The sequence below is a fragment of the Aquarana catesbeiana genome, linkage group LG12 (genome assembly GCF_042186555.1).
Source record: "Aquarana catesbeiana isolate 2022-GZ linkage group LG12, ASM4218655v1, whole genome shotgun sequence".
NCBI classification, from domain to species: domain Eukaryota; kingdom Metazoa; phylum Chordata; class Amphibia; order Anura; family Ranidae; genus Aquarana; species Aquarana catesbeiana.
This window is the reverse complement of record NC_133335.1, coordinates 32,087,588-32,109,479: the sequence shown is the minus strand read 5'-3', so window position 1 is coordinate 32,109,479 and position 21,892 is coordinate 32,087,588.

The window sequence follows — 21,892 nt, the reverse complement described above, 5'->3', positions numbered from 1 at the left end:
CACCAAGGAGCAGAAGACGCAGCGGAAAAGGAAGAGGCAGATTAGGAAGACTGCCTAGCAACAAGGGTTTAGGTAAGTTTAAATTTTTTTTTTTCAAATGTTTTTTTTTTATTTTTTTTAGGATTTTTGGTGTAATTTTTTTTTTTCAGGGTGGCCCTCCACTTGAAGAGCACCCCACATTTTCTTCATGCCAAACCCGAACATTTTAGCAACACAGCAATTTTGTATGTAGTATACACTATAGGATTGCAAAAGACCTTAAACTCCTTATAGTAATGTGGTGCGCTACATGCGCCAAGGGAAACAGTTGGTGTGGCCAAACTCTGTTAACAGATGGCAACAGATTTGTGTGTGACTATCTCTGTTACTTGGGAAGCCACTGTTCATTCTGAATAACATGTCTGGGTTTCAGACGGGCTGAAATCCAGACACATACGTCAAAACCTGGATTGTTCTGGTGAATCCCAGATATAGGTGGCAACCCTACATGGTGCTCCAACTTCCTTGGGTCGCTCTAATAACCATGGGTTACTCAGTTTATTGGGGCACTATAAACTTCATAGTCACTCTAGAATCTATGGGGTACTCTGCCTATTGGGCATTCTAACCTCCATGGGGTGCGACTATACAGAGCTCTAGCATCCATGGGGTAATCTGTCTATTGGATTACTGTAGCATCCATGGGGTGCTCCAAAGGTTATGGGGCACTCTAATCTCCATGGGTTGCTTTGTCTATGGGATGCTCTAGTGCAGTGATGGCGAACCTTGGCACCCCAGATGTTTTGGAACTGCATTTCCCATGATGCTCATGCACTCTGCAGTGTATTTGAGCATCATGGGAAATGTAGTTCTAAAACATCTGGGGTGCCAAGATTCGCCATCACTGCTCCAGTGTCTATGGGTCACTCTAGCATCCCTGGGGGGCTCTAACATCTATGGGGCACTGTAATTACCAAGTTGCTCTAATGTCCATGGAACACTTTAACCTTTGCTTTGTCTATGGGGTGCTCTGACATCTATTGGTCACTCTAGCATCCATGGGGTGCTCTAATGTTTATGGGGTGCTGTAACATCTATGGGGTGCTCTATCGCCTATGTGCAGCCCTAAGTCCATCTTTAACTGGATAACCAGCCATTCCTACCAGCTGTTTTCACTTTTTCACCAATGCATCACTGATTATGCAAATATTTATCCAAAAGTCTAAGAAACCATAAATTTGGTTGAGTTTATAAAGATTAATCGCGTTGCGCTACCCTTTAACCATGTGTAAAAACAGATATTTTAAATAGATTATATAAAAAAGTAGTAATTGTATCCACAATCCCGGTGCTGCAAATCTATAAATACCATTAAAAATATACTCCAAAATATTACCACATATGTTGAAATATAAATGAACATGTTGAATACATATACCATTGTAAATTACATAAAGAACATCCAAAATAATTAAATCTACAATCTCAGTGCAGTGAATCATCAATAATACGTAAAGTGCATGCTACAAATTTGTGGTTGCACACATTTTTATTTGTAGAATGCAGTTTGCTTATTATTGATGTTTCACCGCACTGAGATTGTGGATTTAATTATTTTGGGAGCTGTTTATGAAATTGACAACATTGGTATATGTATTCAACATGTTGGAGCACATTTTATTGGTACATTCTAATCAGTAGATTTGCAGCATTGGTATTGTGTATTCAATTACCATTTTTTATGCAATTAATTTATAATATTTTAACATATTATAAATTAATTGCATAAAAAAATGGTAATTGAATACACAATACCAATGCTGCAGTCAGCAGCATCATCCTCCCTGCACACATGATGAGAACCGTGCATAGCCAATGCAAAAACACTGTATAATGGATGGAATCGCCCGGCTAGTCCTAGCCTCAGTCCCCGCCCAGCAGGAGGGACATATTGAAATACAATATCTATCCACACAGTGCCCCATGGCTGAAGCAATTTGACTTTCCCTGCCCACACTCCCTATATGGAAGGGGGTTAGCAAGGGAGCGTCTGAAAATTTCAGTATTCACTTAAGTCAGCACTTTGAGAGCTGCTGCTGTGTGAAGCTTCTCAGCCACAGCCCGGCGTGAATAATGTGTCCGGGGATCAGGCAAGCTGAATCCCGGGCACATGATTCAATTTCCGTACTGTCCGGGTGAATCCCGTACAGGTGGCAACCCTAAACCCACCCTGCCTGCATCAGATGTCAAGAGTCCCCCCACCATCAGAAGTCAAGAGCCCCCCACCCTCTGTTACATCACAGTGCACCCCCTTAGCATGTGCGGTGACGAGAGGGTGCAGCTCAGAGAGGCCCAGGATCTGTAGAAGTAATTCTGTTCTCCTCTCTGCTACTAACTGCTGAGACAAAGGGGGGGGGGCAGAGACATGGTTGGTGCAGCAGCTGCAGGAGAGGTGTAAGGGCCACATGAAAGGACCTAGAGGGTCGGATTCAGCCCATGGGCCTTGTGTTTGACACGTGCTCTATGGTTTCCTGGCTCACTGGAGAAGCGCCACCCCATGTGACTCTGGTTGCCATCTTGGGTCAGGCAGAGCCCATTTAAGGCCCCGGCTCCCAGGCTTAGCGTGAATTTTGTGCGTGGGTAGTGTAGGGACAGGTCACCCTTCTGAAAGGGATTAGCAGCAGGGAGAGGTTCCAGAGGAATAGGGAAAAGATTGAGACATGCCATCCTTCCTGGAAACCTCCCCATTTGGGTACAGACAAGCCAGGCCGCATTCCGCCCCACAAGACAGACACTGTCAGCACATCTGAGACCTGCTCCTCTACACACTGCTGTTAGATTCTGTGAGTGTCCTCAGTCGGGCACCTTCCCACTAGGTTTTTTGTGAATTATTGTCCCTCGCCAGTACCTCTTCTAGGGGTGGAGACCAGTAATTAAGTGCTGCGGTCCAGGGCTGACGCAAATTGGTCTTGTTACTGCCCCTTGTTATGACATCATCACATAGATTTTGAGAGAATCCTACTAATAGAAAGTTCACCGGAAGTGCCACCCAGGCAGCGAAGTGAGCACTAGAAAAAAAGACTCTTAACAGTGCCATGTTTTGCCTTAGCTACTTCTTTATCACAGCCAAAATATGAGGTCATAAGACAATCCAGTGATTCTGTGGAATCCGTTCACACCCCATAGCTCCCAACTGTCCCTGATTTCGAGGGACTGTCCCTGATTTGGAGCAATGTCCCTCATTCCTCCTCATTTGTCCCTCATTTTGGTCTGATCTACATAGATGTGTATAAAATGCACTTTTTCTCTTTCAAAAAGTGTTTTCCAGCACTAAACCTTTCATCTGATGTCTAAATTTCTGCATTTGTAAATTCCAAAAGCCAATATAATAAAATAGTAGTGGTAAAAAATGCACTCGTGGGTTTAACCATCTTGTTTTTTTGTACAATTATCCTTTAATGGGGCGTGGCAAGGGGTGTGTCCTATGCCTGCCTACTTTTGCTGATAGGTGTCCCTCATTCCCATCTGAAAAAGTTGGGAGGTATGCTAACACTGTGAATTTTAGTGCACTGAAATAAGGCTCTGCTGCATTGTGGTTAGATTTTGCATCTGCATTTTGTTTACTGGGTGGTGACATTGACAAAAACACTCCTTTAAAAGGCTCCCGAGAGATATTTTAATGCCAGGAGACTGAAGGATCACTATATTTCCATTTTATCACTCTGTACATCTGAGCATTCTTTTAAAACAGAGCAGGTAAGATTAACATAAAGAACTTGTTCAGATTTATCCTTCTTTGAAGTAATCCACCAGCAAAAAGAAAAGGAAAAAAAAAAATAAAAATATTTGTTTTGAGTCTGCCGGAGCTAGTAAATCACAGCCATAATGTTATGTAAACCAGGGCCTGAGCAAAGAAATTAATGCAATTCAATAATAGAAGCAAATGTCCTTGCTAATGGAATGAGGATTCTGGCTAAGCACCAGTCAGGCATATGATAATGCTAATATACATAAATACATAATTAGAGCAAGCCGGGTTCCTGTGTTTCAAACTCAAGGCTATGCGAGATTATTGATTTCTACTAAAATGGCTGCACTGAGAGCAGGAGGATTGAAATTCTGATTTACATGAGCTGATAACAGACGATGAACAGTTGCATAGAAGGTAAACAGATGCAGTTTGTTGTCTAATTATATGATGGTAAATAATGCATTTATCAGCCGATAAAGTAAAAGTTCAACAGCCATTTTTTTTTTAAAAGCTGAGATTGGCCCTTTCAGTAACTGCCCAGGTCTGCATTAATGAATTCCTGATATCTCACAATATTTAGAAACAGCATAATTTAACTACTTCAATACAGGGCACATACACCCCCCGTCCTGTCCAAGCCAATTTTCAGCTTTCAGTGCTGTCCCTGTTTAAATGGCAATTGCGCGGTCATGCTACACAGTACCCAAACAGAACTTTTATCATTTTGTTCCCACAAATAGAGCTTTCTTTTGGTGGTATTTGATCACCTCTGCGTTTTTGTTTTTTTTTTGCTAAACAAATAAAAAAAGACCTAAAAAATTTTGAGAAAAAAAGGTTTTTCTTTTGTTTTTGTTATAAAATTTTGTAAATAGGTCATTTTTCTCCTTCACTGACGGGCACTGATGAGGTGGCACCAACGAGGTGGCACTGACGATGGGCACTGATGGGCAATGATAGGTGGCATTGATAGGTGACACTGATGGGCACTGAAAGGCTGCACTGATGGGTACTTATGGGTGGCACTGATAGGCGGCACTGATAGATGGCATTGATAGGCATCACTGATGGCACTGGCAGGCATTGGGGATGGGCACTGATTGGCATTTCCTTGGTGGTCTAGGGTGGCATACCTGGTGGTCCAGTGTGGTGGCCATCCCTGGTGGTCCTGGCGGCATCCTGGTGGTCCTGGGCAGGCATCTGAGGGGGGCTGCACTGATAAACAATCAGCACAGACCCCCCCTGTCAGGAGACCCCCCTGTCTACTCATGTCTGTCAGACGCGAGTGTGGAAAAGCCGATCGACGGCTCTTCCTGTTTACATCGTGATCGACTGTGATTGGACACGGCTGATCATGTGGTAAAGAGTCTCTACCTAGATCGGAGTTGCGGTGTATCAGGCTTACACACCGCAACAATGATCGCCGCGTTGCGCGCCACAGCTTGATATCCTGGCAACTTCATATGACGTCTAGTCAGGATATCGCAACCACTTTGCCGACATCATATTGCTATATGGCGGGTGGCAAGTGGTTAAGGAACAGATGTACCTTATTAAAAAGCAGTGTTTGAGCCAAGTGACTTTGCCTAGGCTGAGATGTCATCGGTCTTCTGCAGGCAGAAGGAAGCATTTCCTCACTCACCTCACCCCATTATTAGACTGCAAGATTGTAACCATAAAATGAAAAAGGAGAAAAATTGTCAGACTGTACAGGCCAGAAAGGAGCATACACTGGGATAATATAAAAGTTACAATCTTATCAAAGTGTTTTACATATAAAAGTTTGTAATGCTAATAAGCGTCTCATTAAAAGAATGCCAAGTGAATGACACCCGCTTGTAACGAGTGGCTAGATAGCTACATAGAGAGTACTAATCGAGTAGGTCCTCCGTTCTGACATTTTCACCAATTTTTGCTTCATCAGGGCTTGAGGAAACCATATAGTACTCATCTACAAAGAAAAAAAATTGTCATTTACAAAAATATATATTATACATACAGATTATGAACACTAGTCATTAAAGTGGTTGTAAACCCTTTTGTCTTACTTTTACCTGTAGGTAAGCCTAGAATAAGGCTTACCTATAGGTAGTGGAAATATCTCCTAAACGTGCACCGTTTAGGACCACCGTTCCGTTTCTTCCCCCAGCGTGTGCCGTGACTGACGGCTACCGCGTGTATGCGTGGGAGTGACGTCATGCGGCTCCAGCCAGTCACAGAGCCAGAGTCCGCGGCCCTGGAAGGAAGAGGCGTATTTTAGGCATTATTAAACCCATATCATTAAAATGCAATAAATGCAGACATCTCAAGTCTCCCGTAAGCTGCGGGAGCCTCCCTCATTTCAGGGGTGGCTCCCGGACACCTGTAAGTGCTGCTCCATATCCCGCCTGCGGGGCCGATCCTGGGGGTTATAAGTGCAGCAGGAGGCACAGCTGTGATCACCAATCTCCCTGTATAGGTGACATCCACTTCTCCCTCCCGCGGGTGTCAGCTAAAAAGCTATACAGGGAGATTGGTGATCACAGCTGTCCCTCCTCCTCCAGTTGTGCGGATCTGTCAGGATGGCGAGCAGAGGAAGGGACCGGTCATTTACCGGCCCCTTCCTTTTCTGAATTGGACACGGTGAGCGAGATCGCTCCTGTGTCCTGTGGAAACTGAGCAGATTAACCTGTGTGTTGCAGTGGTTTTACACAGAGCAGCCCGGATCCTCCTCTTCTCGGGTCCCTCTTTGGTTCTCCTGGCCCCTCCCTCCTGTTGAGTTCCCCCACAGCAAGCAGCTTGCTATGGGGGCACCCTAGTGGAGTCACAGCTCCCTGTGTCCATTCAGACACGGAGCTGGGGCACGACCCCACCCCCTCTCTCTCCTGATTGGTTAACTGACTTTGATTGACAGCAGCCAATCAGGAGGAGAGTCCTTGATGGCCGAGGCACTCGTGGACATCACTGGAGAGAGATGGGGCTCAGGTAAGTATTAGGGGGCTGAGGACAGCTGCTGCACACAGAAGGTTTTTTAATCATAATGCATAGAATGCATTAAGATAAAAAAACTTCTGACTTTACAACCACTTTAAAATTAACTGTGAAAATTGGACCTAGAATTCTTGCTCTCACTCCGGCGTGTGCAGTGATGTGTAATATGTGAAGTGCAGCCAACATTTTAGTACTGTGTTTACATTTGTATGTGCATGTACGTGAGGGTGGATGGGGCCCAACAAATTTTGAGGGAGTTTTATAGCAGTTGTAAGGGAACTCCCGAGCCCAGCTGCTGAATCTATTGACAGAGGGACTTGCCCCCCCCCCCGATCCCTTGTCACTGGCTTTGATTGACAGCACTAAGAGCCAATGGCTCCCGGTGCCCCGTCAAAACCAGCGAGACTCGGAAGTGAGGGAAGAGAAGAACAGCATGAGGGCTCAGGTAAGTTTTAGGGGAGGGGGAACAACAAAATCAGTTTTCATAGTTTGTTATAAATTTTGCAAACAGGTGATTTTTCTCCTTCACTGATGTGCGCTAATGAGGCTGCACTGATGGGCATTGATAGGCTGCAGTGATGAGCACCGATAGGCTGCACTGATGGGCACTGATAGGCGCACTGATAGGCTGCACTGGAGGGCACTGATGGGCACTGATAGGTGGCACTGATGGGCACTGGTAGGTGACACTGATGGGCACTGGTAGGTGGCACTGATAGGCAGCACTGATGATGAGGCACTGGTGGGCACTGATTGGCAGCACTGGTAGGTGGCACTAGTTAGTAGCAATAGCTCACTGTGTATGGGACTGATGTCCTGTTTACACAAGCCGGTAATTGGCTAATTTTTTTCTGCTCACACTATTAGCGTGAGGAAAAAAAGTCTATTACCGGCTTCTGATAACATCATCTGATAAGCTGATCACGTGGTAAGAGTCTCATGAACTCGCTGATCACAGAGCGTGCCACCGGCCCCCCCCGAGCAGGCAGCGCATCCATGGGAGGACGTACATTGACGCCCTCCCAGCAATTTAGGCCCGCGCTGTAACCGTCATTTGGCTATAGCATGGGCGTGAAAAGGTTGAAGCAGTCAAGCTGTCCTATGCATATAATATACCTTATGTATTAGACATCATTCGCATGGTTATACCAATACATACACATGTGCAAAGGGCCATCTTCACCCACACAGGATGCTCAGCTGTTCCATGTAGACCTGTGCAAGCAGCCTATTCAAATCAATGAAAGGCAGCTGGCTGCATGGACCTGCACGGATATCCAAGCACAACCCGGAGTCTACATCTGTGCAGGTACAATGGACATATTAGAATGTAGGTAGGCAGACGGGACAGTAGTAACAGGCAGGGCTGCTCACACCACATGTTAGAGGGGTGTGGCCAAGATGCAGGGACTGTAGCTTAAACCTCTGTTAGCTCATCAGTGGATGTGATCTATGTGGTGTGCACCCCGTAATTCTGTTAGATTCGGTGTGATTGTTTCATGGAGTGAGACGTGCTCCTGGAGGTATGGGAAGAGAACCAACAGAAGGACAACTGAAAGCCATTTGAGTGGCACTATTTTTCAAATGTGGTCAATGTGGGGGTTGCTGCTAGGATGGTACAAGACCTGGGGCTCCACTGGTTACGGGACTGTTGGCAAGTATTTGTGAGACATAAGCGAAGGAGAATTTGAGCTAGTCAAGAAAGATAAAGCAAGCAGCAAGTTATGGTTTATTTCATGAGGTTTATTCATCACACAGTGACTGGATTTGGGACTTGCATAAACTGCCATACAGGAGCCTTTAGTTGCACTTTAATGTTGCTCTTAGATTCTAGATTTTTCTCTGCTGCTTTTTAGTATTTCGAGCATTGGCACCTGGTTGTCTGTTGCATGTGTACACATATACAGTACAGTCATGCGATGTAGGCTTGCCAGTCTGCACTTGATATTTATAAAATTATAGATGGATGGTTGGATTATGAAGGAAAATCTCACTGCTATCTGGTGTCCATAGCAAGCATCAAAAAAAGATTTAGGGGGCACACCCTAACAAATGCAATAAAGATGGCGCAGCCATAAGACCATACAGACAAAACAAAAGATTACAGCGCACACATACAAAAATGACATTTAAATCCTGCAAGGCTATTTAAAACACCTGAACATATTCAGAAAATATGGGGAAATATAGTGCTAAGCACACTACTACGTCAAAGTACCCCATTATCAGTGGGTCCAATGCTTTACATAGAATGGAATATCCTGCTTCTCTGAAGCATGGGAGACATACACTCCTCTATATGGGAGAACTAAAGGACTCCTCCTAAAACACAGGTGGACACTAATAAGAGGCAATGATGGGGCGGGGGGGGGGGGTGCTCCAGCCCAAAGGGATTTGGTCAGAATCTATACAATAGACAAACAGTATGCACTTGATATTTATAAAATTATGGATGGTTGGATTATGACGGAAAATCTAACTGCTATCTGGTGTCCATGGCATGCTTCATTCATGGGCATAGTGTTGAGAGATCACAGAAGGTAGGTCAATGTCACATGTGATGATTACCCTGGCTTTGTAAGGCTGACACATTTTAGTAGATTTGTTCTCTGAAGATTCAAATACACCTCACATGCCTCTCCCTTTCACCACGTAAATCTTTTAATCACCCTCCTTGTCCTTATTTTGTAAACATTTAATGAGGTATTTGATAGGGATGCATAATTTATGGGGAGAGACTAAGGCCTCTTGAATAATTCTTTATGTTTATATAGCTAGGTGGTATATCTAGATCCCCCTGCTTGCTGCTAAACGCTCATCAATATTCAGGATCCACTAGAACATCGGAGGAAGAATAAAACGATTCCTGTCTTAATCAATGCTTTGTCTCTTTTAATCAGGGTGTCCAGGTGAAGATGCAAGACAAGGACTGTAAAATGAGGAATGTACAGTCTGATCTTATGATTTCTTTGTTCATATGTAATCTTTATAGCAGAGTAAGGACAGACATACACAGCGTGATAAAAGCATTGCTTGAGATGATCGTACTGTGTACGTTTAAGCAAGTCATTCCTCCTAAAAATATTTTAGTTTTTGGTAGAAAAGTCCTCTAACAGTTTATTATCTCTTAGGGATCCAACTGATAAGAGTTCTGAGAAGAAAAGGGGGAAGTGCCACCTAAGTGCAGAGATTAAAAGGCTTTATTAGCGCAACAGTTCAATAACACTAAAGCCGCGTACACACGAGCGGAATGTCCGACAGAAAAAGTCAGACGGAAGCTTTTCATCGTCTATTCCAATCGTGTGTATGTGCCTCATCTGACTTTTTTTTTGAAAATTCCGACGGACCTAGAAATAGAACATGTTCTAAATATTTCCGACGGAACCAATTCCTATCGGGAAAACTGATCGTCTGTATGCTGTTCCGACGGACCAAAAACTATGCATGCTCTGAAGCAATTACGAGACGGAAGCTATTGGCTACTGGCTATTGAACTTCCGTTTTCTAGTCCTGTCATAAGTGTTGTACGTCACCGCGTTCTGGACGGTCAGACTTTGGTCGGACTTTGGGTTGACCGTGTGTAGGCAAGACCACTTGAATGGAATTCCGTCTGAGAAACCTTCGGAGTTTATTCCGACAGCAAAACCGGTCGTGTGTACGTGGCATTACAGGATGAAAAGTAATTCAGGCTTGTGTTCCACGCTGGTTGTCAGTTCTTGTTTCCTGCTTCCTGGTGGCCACAGGACACTGAGGCATACATCCATCTATCCACACAGCCCGGAGAGTGACGGTATACCCGTATGGACGCCAAATAGGCTTGACATCTCCTTCATCCCTGGACTTATGAGCCTGAGTTATTTTTCATCCTGTAAGTGTTATTCAGCTGTTGCGCTAATAAAGCATTTAAATTCCTGCACTTAGGTGGCGCTTCCCCGTTTTCTTCTCCCTTCTTGTTCACACAGAGCTGGTTATACTCTGAGGATAGCTGCCGCCTACCACTACCCCTGTTCAGATACACATCCATATGTGCAATCTTTTCTCCCATACCCATGGATGTACTATGGACTATTAAGTCAATGGACTTTAATGTGTGTTTTAACTTTTTAACCTTTTTATTAGTATTTGTGATTCAGCCTTTTTTTTTTGCGCCAGTATAAAGTGTATATTGTGTGATAAGAGTTCTGTGCTTCAGTTTCCTGGCCTAAAACAATAACAGGTAATACCAGTAAGGGTCATGTCACATGAGTAGTCCTATTGCTGGCAACAACTCACCAGTCTTATGAGAGTTGGATGCACTTGCTCTCCCATTCTTCGTGCCGCTGCCACTCAGAGCGTAAGTCACAACTCTATGCAGCCAGTGGCCGTTTTCTTTTTTCCTGTGCAACATGCCACCTATCTTGATTAGTCTGTGGCAGCACACTTCATTTGACAACACCCTAGCTATTAAGCAGTGATCGGCCTGGTCTGCCCTGTCTCCTGCCTCATGATTAGTCGTGCTGCTTTGGCACTCTGTTTAGGCATTCACAAACCCAGAGCTCTGGGCTTGCGATAACACCTGCCACCTCGTTCCCTACCTTCTGTATTGCCTGTCATTTGGATTCATCATTGCTGACCCCTGCCTTGTACCCTGACAGCACTTTTGGACTGCTGCTTGCCTTAACCTCAGATTGTTTACTGGACTATGCTTGTAGCTACCTGCCCTGACTTAAGAACTGTGTACTGAATGATGCTTACCTGCTACCTGCACTGACCACAGGACTGTCCTTGGACCATCCCAGAATTTTGCCAACAGCCACTGTCATCTCCCTGACCAGTCTTGAGACTACAGGTACCCTTTCTTGGCTCATTCGTTCAGTCCCGGTGCCATCTGGCCAGGAAATATAGCACTGTGTTCTAAGACCTAGGGACAGCCAAGTACCGGTAGGCTTGCTTGCCTTAAGGGAACAAGGACTTCTAAAAGCAGAATAAACACTCACCAGCAGTAGCTTCTAACCTAGGTATCAGGCTGATCATTACAGCTACCAGCAGGATCACTAAATAACCACTTACCTTCTCCAATAATGTTGGTTTGTAACTTTCAAGAGCAATAACTATAGAGCTTGCTGCAGCTAGTGGTTCTGGTTCTAGCGACATATCACCAGGGATAAAATAGATCACGTGACATCAGCCTAACTGTGACAATTCAGTTAGCAGCTGTTGTGTTTAAAGCAGACCTAAAGTGCATACCCTTTCTCACTTGTAACAGAGACTTAACCAGCTATTAATCCATTACTTTAACTGTTACAAAAAAATAAAAAATGACAGATGACAGTAGCATTGACTATAATGGTTTTAGACTTTGCTTTGGATGGCAATTTGTCAGAACTCAAGAGTTGGGAAATTCAAATGAGTGATTCATGCTGAATCTGTTTTTGATCCATGTTTGCTCAACTTTTGGGAAGCCAGTCTGGGTGCCACCTTCTCCCTAGCAAAGTGACTGATGTGTGATGAGTAAGAAGTGCCTTACTTGAAGAGTTGCACAACTCGATGCTTAAGATCAAGTCAAAATTCATGCAACTTTTCATTTAAGCGTCACATACCTTGGTGGAGGCCGTAGTGGGAAGAGGGATGCCCTTGCTGTTCTAATCCAAACACTCCTGAATGCTTAGGGTAGCATGGGTGCCGCGAATTTGGATGGCAGATGATCAGTAGAGATGGTCTGCAGAGATGATGGTAGATGCAGATAGAAGAAGATCTCACAATCAGCAGTCTGGCGTAAGCAGGCAGAGATACAGTCTAAAAGCTAGATCCAAGGTCATACATGGTCTGGGGACTGGAAGAGGAGACATGGTCAAGATCATACATGACAGGCAGTTGTAACAAAAGCAAAGTCTGGAGTCAAGCTGGGTCAAACATGGGAGATCAAGCAGATGCAAAGGTCAAGCAGCAAGCATTTTAATGTTTGTAAAATGAAGACTTTATCCAAATAATAAAAAAATGGGGGGGGGGGGGGGGGTTGCAGGAAGACATATTCTTAATTGCCAATTAGTGTATTTTAGAGCTAATAAATTAAATAATTGGTAAATTCAGGGAAAAAATAAGGAAGCCAGTCGTATTAGCATCAACTATATTGTATTAGTTCTGTGTTTTTCACTGTGGTTGAGTTATGCTTTAGGAGTTCTTTTATGACTCTAGAGTGAATGCAGGACATCCTCCTTGGTATAGCTTTTCTCTTCTTCCACTATGCGGTCCACTATGCGGTCACGAGTTCAGCCTGTGCCGCTCTTTCCAGACACAGTAAAACATTAGCGCTGTCTGCTAAATCACCCAGAACAGAGGTAATAATAACAGCCCACTCCACCTTGACAATGGGTTAAAAAGCTTGATATTCAGCTCAATCATTCCTTCATCCTTCATGTCAAAGGAAAAACAAAGATACAAGCGGAAAGATCACCGCTGCATTGTGTGTAGCTTGTGCTCAAAACATTAAGTGTAATATGGGCTTATTTCTTTCAGCTAGGTTGATAAATTGCTGGCATATCCTACAGGAAAGCCTGGAATGAGAACTGTTTGGCACTACAGTACTTTGTTCTTCATACTTTGTAAGGTTAGTGCAAATGATCATGCTCAGTCTTTAGTTATGTTCAGATCCCTTTAATGCTTCCTGTGGCATTTCAAAAAAGGATACACGCACACATATATCTTCCTTCACAAGTAAAGAATAAATAATGAAAATGAAAGTTATCTTATTGCAGTTTTAAAGCCCAGGTAAACGGTCAGTTTAAATCAGCTTAACACACTCCAGATGCATCAAAACAGGGTATGCAAGGTCTTAACAAGGGCTGTCTTTAACGCGGGGCAAAAGGACAGATGCCCCAATGCCCAGTCATTGTTGAGGAGCCCAAAGCAGCTTCCCCTTGAGCCCCTTGTCATGGGGAGCTGTGGATCGGTGGCAGCAGGAGCATGGTGAAGAGAAACCGGGAGGGAGAAGAACTCCCTGACCACCAGAGAGAGGAGGAGCAGCAGGCCATGCATACCTGACATAGTGGCGCCACCCAAAGCCTCCAACCTTCTCTCCGCTTCCAGCTCTGTCATTGGCCCAGAGGACAGGTGGACCGACGGGAGGCGCAGGCAGCCAGGGACTGCTATCTGCCCTCCTCCCCACTTACAGCTCTGACAGCGGCTGGAGGACAGGTGGATTGGGGGCCCCCCCAAGGCCAGATGGGAGACGCATGCAGCCAGAGACTGCTACCCTCCCGGGACAGTCTGCGGTCTATTAATTCATTGAAAGGACCAGATCACCTCACCCAGAAGAAGGGGCCCTGCCTGCTGCTGGACAGCATGAACATCCTATGGAAGGTACTGGGCATCTCTCTCACCCCCTCTCCCTCTCTCACCCCCTCTCACCCCCTCTCCCTTTCCCACCCCCTCTCTCACCCTCCTCTGACCCCTCCCTCTCTCCCTTCTCCCTCTCTCACCCCCTCTCCCTTTCTCACCCTCTCTCACCCCCCTCTCTCACCCCTCTCTCCTTCTCTCTCACCCCTCTCTCTGACCCCTTCTCTCTCACCCCCTCTCTGACCCCCCTCTCTCTCTCATCCCCCTCCGACCCCTCTCACCCCCCTCTCTCTCTCTCTCTGACACCCCTCTCTCACCCTCCCTCTGACCCCTCTCCCTCTCTCATCCCCTTTCACTCCCTCTCTCTCATCTCTCTCACCCCCTCCTCTCCCCTCTCTCTCTCTCTCTCTCTCTCTCTCTCATCTCCCTCTATCTCTAACCCTCTCTCTCACCCACTCACTCTCTCTCACCTCCCCCTATCTCTAAGCCTCCCTCTCTCTCTCACATGCAGGCAGGGGGAACTGAGTGGACACTGGCTGACAGGTGACAGCAAGTGTCACTAATCCCATCTGCACCCAGCACTGCCACTAATCACATCCGCCCTAAGCAGTGCCACTGACCCCCCCTCCCAAGCACTGCTACTGATCCCACCCCCCACTAGCACTGCCACGCATCCCATCCCCACCAGCATTGTCTTCACTCATCCTACCCCCCAGCACTGCCATTAATACAATTCCACCACCCCCACTGCCGCTGATCACACAACCCCTAGCCCCAGTAACCAATGGGTGAGTGGTGATGATGTGCAGTAACCTCTAGCAAACAATCAGCAAGCAGAAATGATGTGCTGTAACCTCTAGCAACTAATCAGTGAATGGTTATGGTATGCTGTAACCTCTAGCAACCAATCACAATTGCTGCCTGATCTGCTACACTAAACTGAGTTTTGCTTCTATTGTAAGTCTCAAAGTAGGTGGAGAGCGAAAGTGCATATGGGGGGCCCAAAGAAAATTGTCACCCAAAGTCCAATCAATATTAAAGATGGCCCTGGTCTTAAGTTGGTCATACATGGATCGAAATTTTGATCCATGTATGGTAGTTCCTGTTCATGAGAAGTCAGTCTATCAATCAACTTCTCATGAACCGACTTGTTGGAAAATTTAACTTTGATTCAATTCAGCTTCAGTTGCAGCTGCAAGCCGATTGGCTGCAGCACTGATCAGTGTATTCTGACAGCAGGGGTGTCCAAATACAGCCAAATCAGACAGTCAATCGTACAGTCAAAGTGCAGTGACACAAAAGGGAGGATTCCCACATCCACCTCGAATGTGTGAATGGGGGGAATTGGATCAGTTTATTTCATTTGGCGTGCTGGCCAGTTTTACAGTTTTTCTTTTTTCTTTTTTTTTTTTTTTTAAAATGCAGTCAGAGTCAGAGCTCTCCAGATGTCGCAGAGCTGCTACAGGCTCTACCATATTGTTGGGAAGACAGCTGCGTGCACCTGCTCCCTCTCCAGCCCGTCCCTCCAGTATGTACTGGAGGGGCAGAGCAGAGAGCGGTGACTGACAGTTACCTCTTTCTGTTCAGAGTTGACCATGAATTGAGTTATCAATGGTTACATGACCGCTCAGTTCTAGGGCTTAGAGGTGGCGGGGGACAGCTGCAACATCACATCGATGCTGCAGCATGGAGATGAGTATAGAGGTTTGATTTTTTTTTTTAACTCCAAACTTCTCCTTTAAGCCATTTATTTTATTGCCCATTTGCAACCTAATGTCCACAAGTACATACACTAAAATGATAGAAAACCACAGAGACAAAACCAAAACTTGCTGTTATTAGAAACTTCCTGTGCTTTAGTCACAACAGGGTGTGATAGAATATTGTTTCAAAGTTAGAAAAGTCCCCCTCTAGACAGGAGATAGTGGAGCAAATGTCCCCATGGAAAGATCCCCCACCCCGTTCCAGTGACAACTCAAAATTTGGGATTTTCTCACACTTCCAGTCCTAATGACATTGGTCTCCAGGATAAAAAAGAGGCTGAATCTCCTCAGCGGTGTAACAGACAGCAATAAATTTGACAGGAGCTCTAACCCTGCTGTACTTTATTCAAAACTATGAAAATAAGTATTGGCTTTAGGTATACCTTAAAGGCATTAAAAAAACTTCTACTTGCACCTTATGTTTTTCACCTGCATAAGATGTAAGATGCGCATTGGAAAAAGACAAGGAGAGGGACTACAAGTTCAGAGTCTGCTTGTAGTCCCAACTGCTCAGCCCAGAGATGCACTCAATTTTATTAGCTTTCATGTGAGTGGATATTGTTTTTATATTAGTGTTTGATACATACTCAGAAGCGCCCCTCTCCTTGTCTTTCTCTTAGCTCTACTGGAATTTGCTTCTGGTCTCCTTGGTGGCAGCCCTGACAGACTCACCTATTTCCCCTGACATCTGCTTTTTGGACTACTATGGACTCTGTGTAGCCATATTGAGGTATCTGAGCATTGAGCCTTTTTACTTGTTAAATAAGATGCACGTTGATCATTGTGTCATTTGTTGTCCTGTACGCACACCTTATAGTAGAGTAAATCTTCATATTCTAGTTTTAAAAATATCAGGTTAATGCATGACCTCTGTCTGTAGAACCAACACTTCCTGTGAAGAAACTACATATCCCACAGTCCCTGGGTTTCTCAGTACAGCACCAGTGCAATAATTAGATCTGACACAGCCACAAACAGGCAGAGCATTCAAATCAAGATCGCCAAGTTGGAAAAACAAACTGCAGCCACAACATTGTGAACCCATTGTTACAAGGTAAGGCAAGCACAAGGAATATACACAAACACCTAGTTAAGACAACCAAAACATTTGAAAATGTATAATGTGTTTAATGTGTAACCCCCAGGCAGGTAGGAATTAAAATTATAGACCTGTTGGTTATGCCACAAACATGTTTTACCATGCATTTTCCTTTGACTGCCTGCACTTATAGGAACACAAGTGTGGATACCTTTAACTTGACTGTGAATTAGTATCAGGAAATATACATAAGACTGTTTAGAGGATATGAACCAAATGTATTGGTTTGGCTCAGAGCAAATGGTGGTTTGAGCATAAATGAGCATACAAAATGTAGGTTCAGACAGTCTGCTAGACAGTATAATCAGTATGCCAAAGTAACTTAGAGTGGAATTAACTATTAAATCAGTGAAATCAGAAAAAAACAGCACAAATAAGCATTAACTGCAATATGAAAAATAATACTATATCTAGTCTATGGTGCATTATAGGAGAATGACTAGGATATGGCGCAAAATTCCCTGAGAGGTACCTCTTCGCATAGGCAATAAGGTCCCTGTGTAGCAAGTGTAAAGGGGCAGTTTTTAGTCCCAACCTTTCAGCCAACTAGCGTTGGGACCCAATAGTACTGTTGGTGCACATGAGAATAGTCCCAGTCAAGCTTGCAGGCAGCAATAAGGCTACAAGATGGTCATACGGTCAGTACCTAAAGGTCTCAGTCTCTCAAGCAGCAGAGGGTAAATCCCCACAGCAGCACCTTACCAGTCCCAGCAATATTGCAGCTCACTGTACAGTCACAGTGATTAGTCCACTCTTTGCTCTGCTCCCAGGTGACTCTGGCTTTTAACACCCCTCAAATTCAGCGATTTGGATCCTGCCCAGGTCACTGATATGCAGCAGTGATGGTGCACACTGGATAGCGATGTGCACTCTCCTGTCTCCTTCTGGCAAGAGGGAGTACTGTACAGCATGAGAAAATGCAGCGCTTTCCCCTCCTGTCTCCCTCTGGGAAATGCACAGGGAGAGGATTACTGTGGGATGGGTCTTGTGACTAAAGTTATGCCAAAGACATTGGTAATGTCCATTTTGGCACACAGGAAAACAAACGAAAATTTGTGTTGTGTGGCAGATTTCTGTCCTTTAACTATTTTAGCATTTTGGACAGACCCAGTATGTGCAAAATGTGAACAGATTGCAACAAACTTGTTGTACAGCAGCCTCCTGGCTTTTTTGTAAAAATGATCTGGGTAGAGCTGTCCGATCACTCACTTTGCACCCCCTGCTCAGTGGCTCCTGGGATCTCCCATTCCTCCTGGAAGCCCTGAACCGCAACAGATGAAATCAGGATGGCAAGCAGGAAGAGATTGGGGAACAGCCATTCCCTGATCTCCTCTGTGCAGCGTGAGCCTGGGAGCACCCTGCTCCCAGGTTCACACGCTTCCAGCTTTACAACTGTCAGAATCCTGGCTAAAAAGCAGTGCTTGACTGGCTAGTGTGGAGGATCAGGGAGATGTTAGGAGTCTATTAGATCCCTGATCCATGAAGATTAGCTGTCACCTTCTATTGCTATCACGTAATTAATCACTATTGCTAATTCAATGCAAAAAAAAAAAGTAAAAACGTGTAAAAAATGTAAAATGTAATAAAATTAATGAAATTAAGTTAAAAGAAACCCAGTTGCCCAGAACACACACATACAAATGCAAATGCATGCATAGAGTGAAAGCAATCATTCCTTCAACATTAACAGTTAAATCTAAACCGATGAGCTGTAAAGACATTAAGGCCTGTTCACATCTATGCAGGCTGCAGTTTACATATTCCAGGTGCATTTTGCATTTTTCAATACACATTTTTGATCCATTGAAGCCTATAGAACTAAAAACCACAAAAAAGTCCCTGGCCCTTTCCATAAAATGCACAGATGTGAACGTGACCCATAGGAAAACATGTTAAATGGACTGTAGTGCGTTTCTGCAAAACTGAAAACGCACTAAAAAAATGCATAGTTGTGAACCAGGCCTTAAAGTATTAACTATTGATAATTTTAGGTACCAATCATTTTTTTCACCATTTCACAAGCCGGCACGTTATGAGGCTTGACATAATTGGTATCTATTTACTCATCTGTACTTTATCTTCATTTGTACACAACATTGGGGATTAAACTGTGTGTTTTTTCCAGAAATATGATAATCATTTGCTCAAATATTTTGCAATTAACCAATAGCTAACCATCCTTTTACAGGGCCTCTGTGTTCAGAAAATATATACATTTTCTGAAGGTTATGCTTCAGGGTTAGGGGAAAGGTTAAGTGTTTCAGGATTTAAAAGTTAAAGCGGAACTAAACCCTCCTACCGTTTTCAGCCAAGGAAGCTTTGTTAAATTTATTGCACGACAATCCTGGCAGAATCACACCAGCTTATAGGTGCCATTGAAAATAAATGGTATCTGAACAAGCCTGGTGCTATTTGTCAGTTTTGCAGAGTGTTTTGGTATTGCGGGCAGAATTGCAGCGATTAACCAGGGTAGCAAATAACCAGGGTATGAATTTATCTAAACCAGCTAGATGTAACCCACACCAGAGAATTATAAAGAATGTATATTAATTGTGGGGCCCAAATCATTTTAATCAAGTTTGCTCTTCCAACAACTGTTAGCAGCAATCTACATCAACTTAAGCATTTATCCTTGAATCGATCTATTAATACATTTATAGGTAACCCAGGAGTAATATCTCAGCTAACAGCTATTTCTTTTGCATACCACACCTTTTTTTTTTTTTTAAGACAAGATTCTACATCCTCATGACAATGAAGGATTCTGAAAAGAGCACTCAACACACCAATGTTGATGAAAAAGATAATAGGAGACATAATAAGAGAGAGATATTTGTTATCAGTGAACAAAATCCTAGACTCTTTTAATTACCCACTAATTACTCTAAGTCTTACTATTAATGATAGCCTTAAGTGATACAGCATGAGCATTTACATTAATGATAGCCGTAAGTGATCCAGCATAAGCATTTACATTTAGCGAAAGATCATATCTCTAACTCAGGACTCAAAATACTACCTACTTTACCGTTTGGGGGATTATTTAGCATGTTGAATATACCTTTTCTGCTTTGCCCTTTTGCAACTAAAATGATTTAGGGCTCCTTCACACTTGTGTGTTGGCAGTAATGTTCTTTTTGATATGCTGTACTGCATGCATTTAGATGCATCTTACAGACTTTTTTTTCTTTCTGCATTATGCAAATAAAAGAGGAAACATTCAAAACTGCAGTTGTGTCTGTAACCTGTGCTTGAGACTAAAGGGGGAGAACTGAAGACACAGCATCACTCTGCCCTGTCTTTGCAGGTTCCATGAATCCACCTTCTAGGGGTGGTTACGATTTGTGCCATACAATGTATACCCTGGATATGTCCTTGCACTTTATATCTCTATAAAAAACTTCACCTGTAGGCAGGTGCAGTTCAGCCTCCCCTCTGTAGGTGGCGCTGTATCGCTGAGGGAATGGAGGTTGAGAGGATCTTCTGTTCCTCTGCAGCCTCAGTAGGTGTCATCAGGGGAGTAGCCATCCGATTGGTCGCTGCCCTACTGAATGGCCTCTGTGGTCAATTTTAGTGAGGGCAATACTAACAAATAGTACTTTCACGGCAGTTGACACACATTTGTGAAGTAGCTAAGTTAGGGACAGGAACCCGCTGGTGAGGGACAGTGTGTCTAGCACAGTGAAAGGTTATGGTGAAGAAAGCATCTCATGCCTGACTCTACTAACTAGTATACTCTGTGGGATCAGGGCTGGGAACTCCTATCAGCCCCCCAGTTGCTCTTGTCGTCGCACCACCTATCAGTCACCTCCATCGTCAGATTTTGCCTGGTATCCTAATCTTACCCATGTGTCTTCTCCAGCATAGAGATTGTGTTCCAATAATCCTAACAGTGAAGAGCATTGTTGGAACTGCAAGAGAGTCCTTTGCCAGTAGCTACTGTATCAAGTGTCATTTGTTGCTTATCTTTGTATGAATATAACGTACCACATTCCTTGGTCTCTGTGTGTAGTTACTCCACCTTGGATACCACACTTGCCCAGGCTATCACTTAGGGGCTTGCCAGCCCCCTTGTAATATCAGTAAAGTGTAAAAAAAATGGACGTTTTTGGGAAGAGCCAACCGGGTCAAGATCATTCTGAGGCCCCAATTATTATATATTCTCCATATTTCCCCAGGAGTTATTCTGTTAAAATATATCTGTGATGATCGGTGTTATGATATGGTGGTATATAGGATAGAGCACTGCTTTCAGCGTATACAGCGTGGAGTGTGTAACATACTGTATAATGTACAGAATGGAGCTATCTAGAGTATGTAATGTACTTGACAGTGTACGAAATTGGGAAAACAGAAGTATGTCACATACAACACAGTGTACAGAAAGGAGCAGCCTGGAGTGTATGCCATGTACAGCACAGGGTGAAGTATGGCAGTCAGGAGTATTTCATGTACAGCATAGGGAGTGGGGCAGTCAAGAACATGTCATGTACCACACAGTCTGATTCTCTTTATTAAAACATTCTAAATAAAACACTATTTTAATAAATAGGTTTTAATAACATTTCATGGCACAACTGGTCAGTTGTATCATTACTGTAGCACCCTCTACCTGGGTAGGTGCTAGAGTAGGGTTTTTTGGTAAAGTGAAGGTAAATTTAGGCAGGTATAGCTGGAAGCTAGGCCTGTTTGTTTTGGTTTGAGTGGGCTGGAAGTGGCTAGAGTAGCAGCTAAGACTCACAGACAGCATCACCTCACTGTTACCTCCCTCTTTCTTCTAGAGGATTCTGGAAGATGAGGAGGGGAAGAGAGGTGGAGTTGTTTGGGGTGTCTCAGGGAGCCCAGGCCAATCCCCAACTAGGATTGGCAGGTGGCAGGCCTTCTTGAAATACCTAGAGTCAACCCAAGGAGTTGTTGGGTGGAAGAACTGAGGATGGAGTGCTAGGCTGTCTGGGCTTTTGAGGGAGCTCCCCAGTCTGTGGGGTGACCTTGGGCCTAGGACTCGAGTGCTGGACAGAG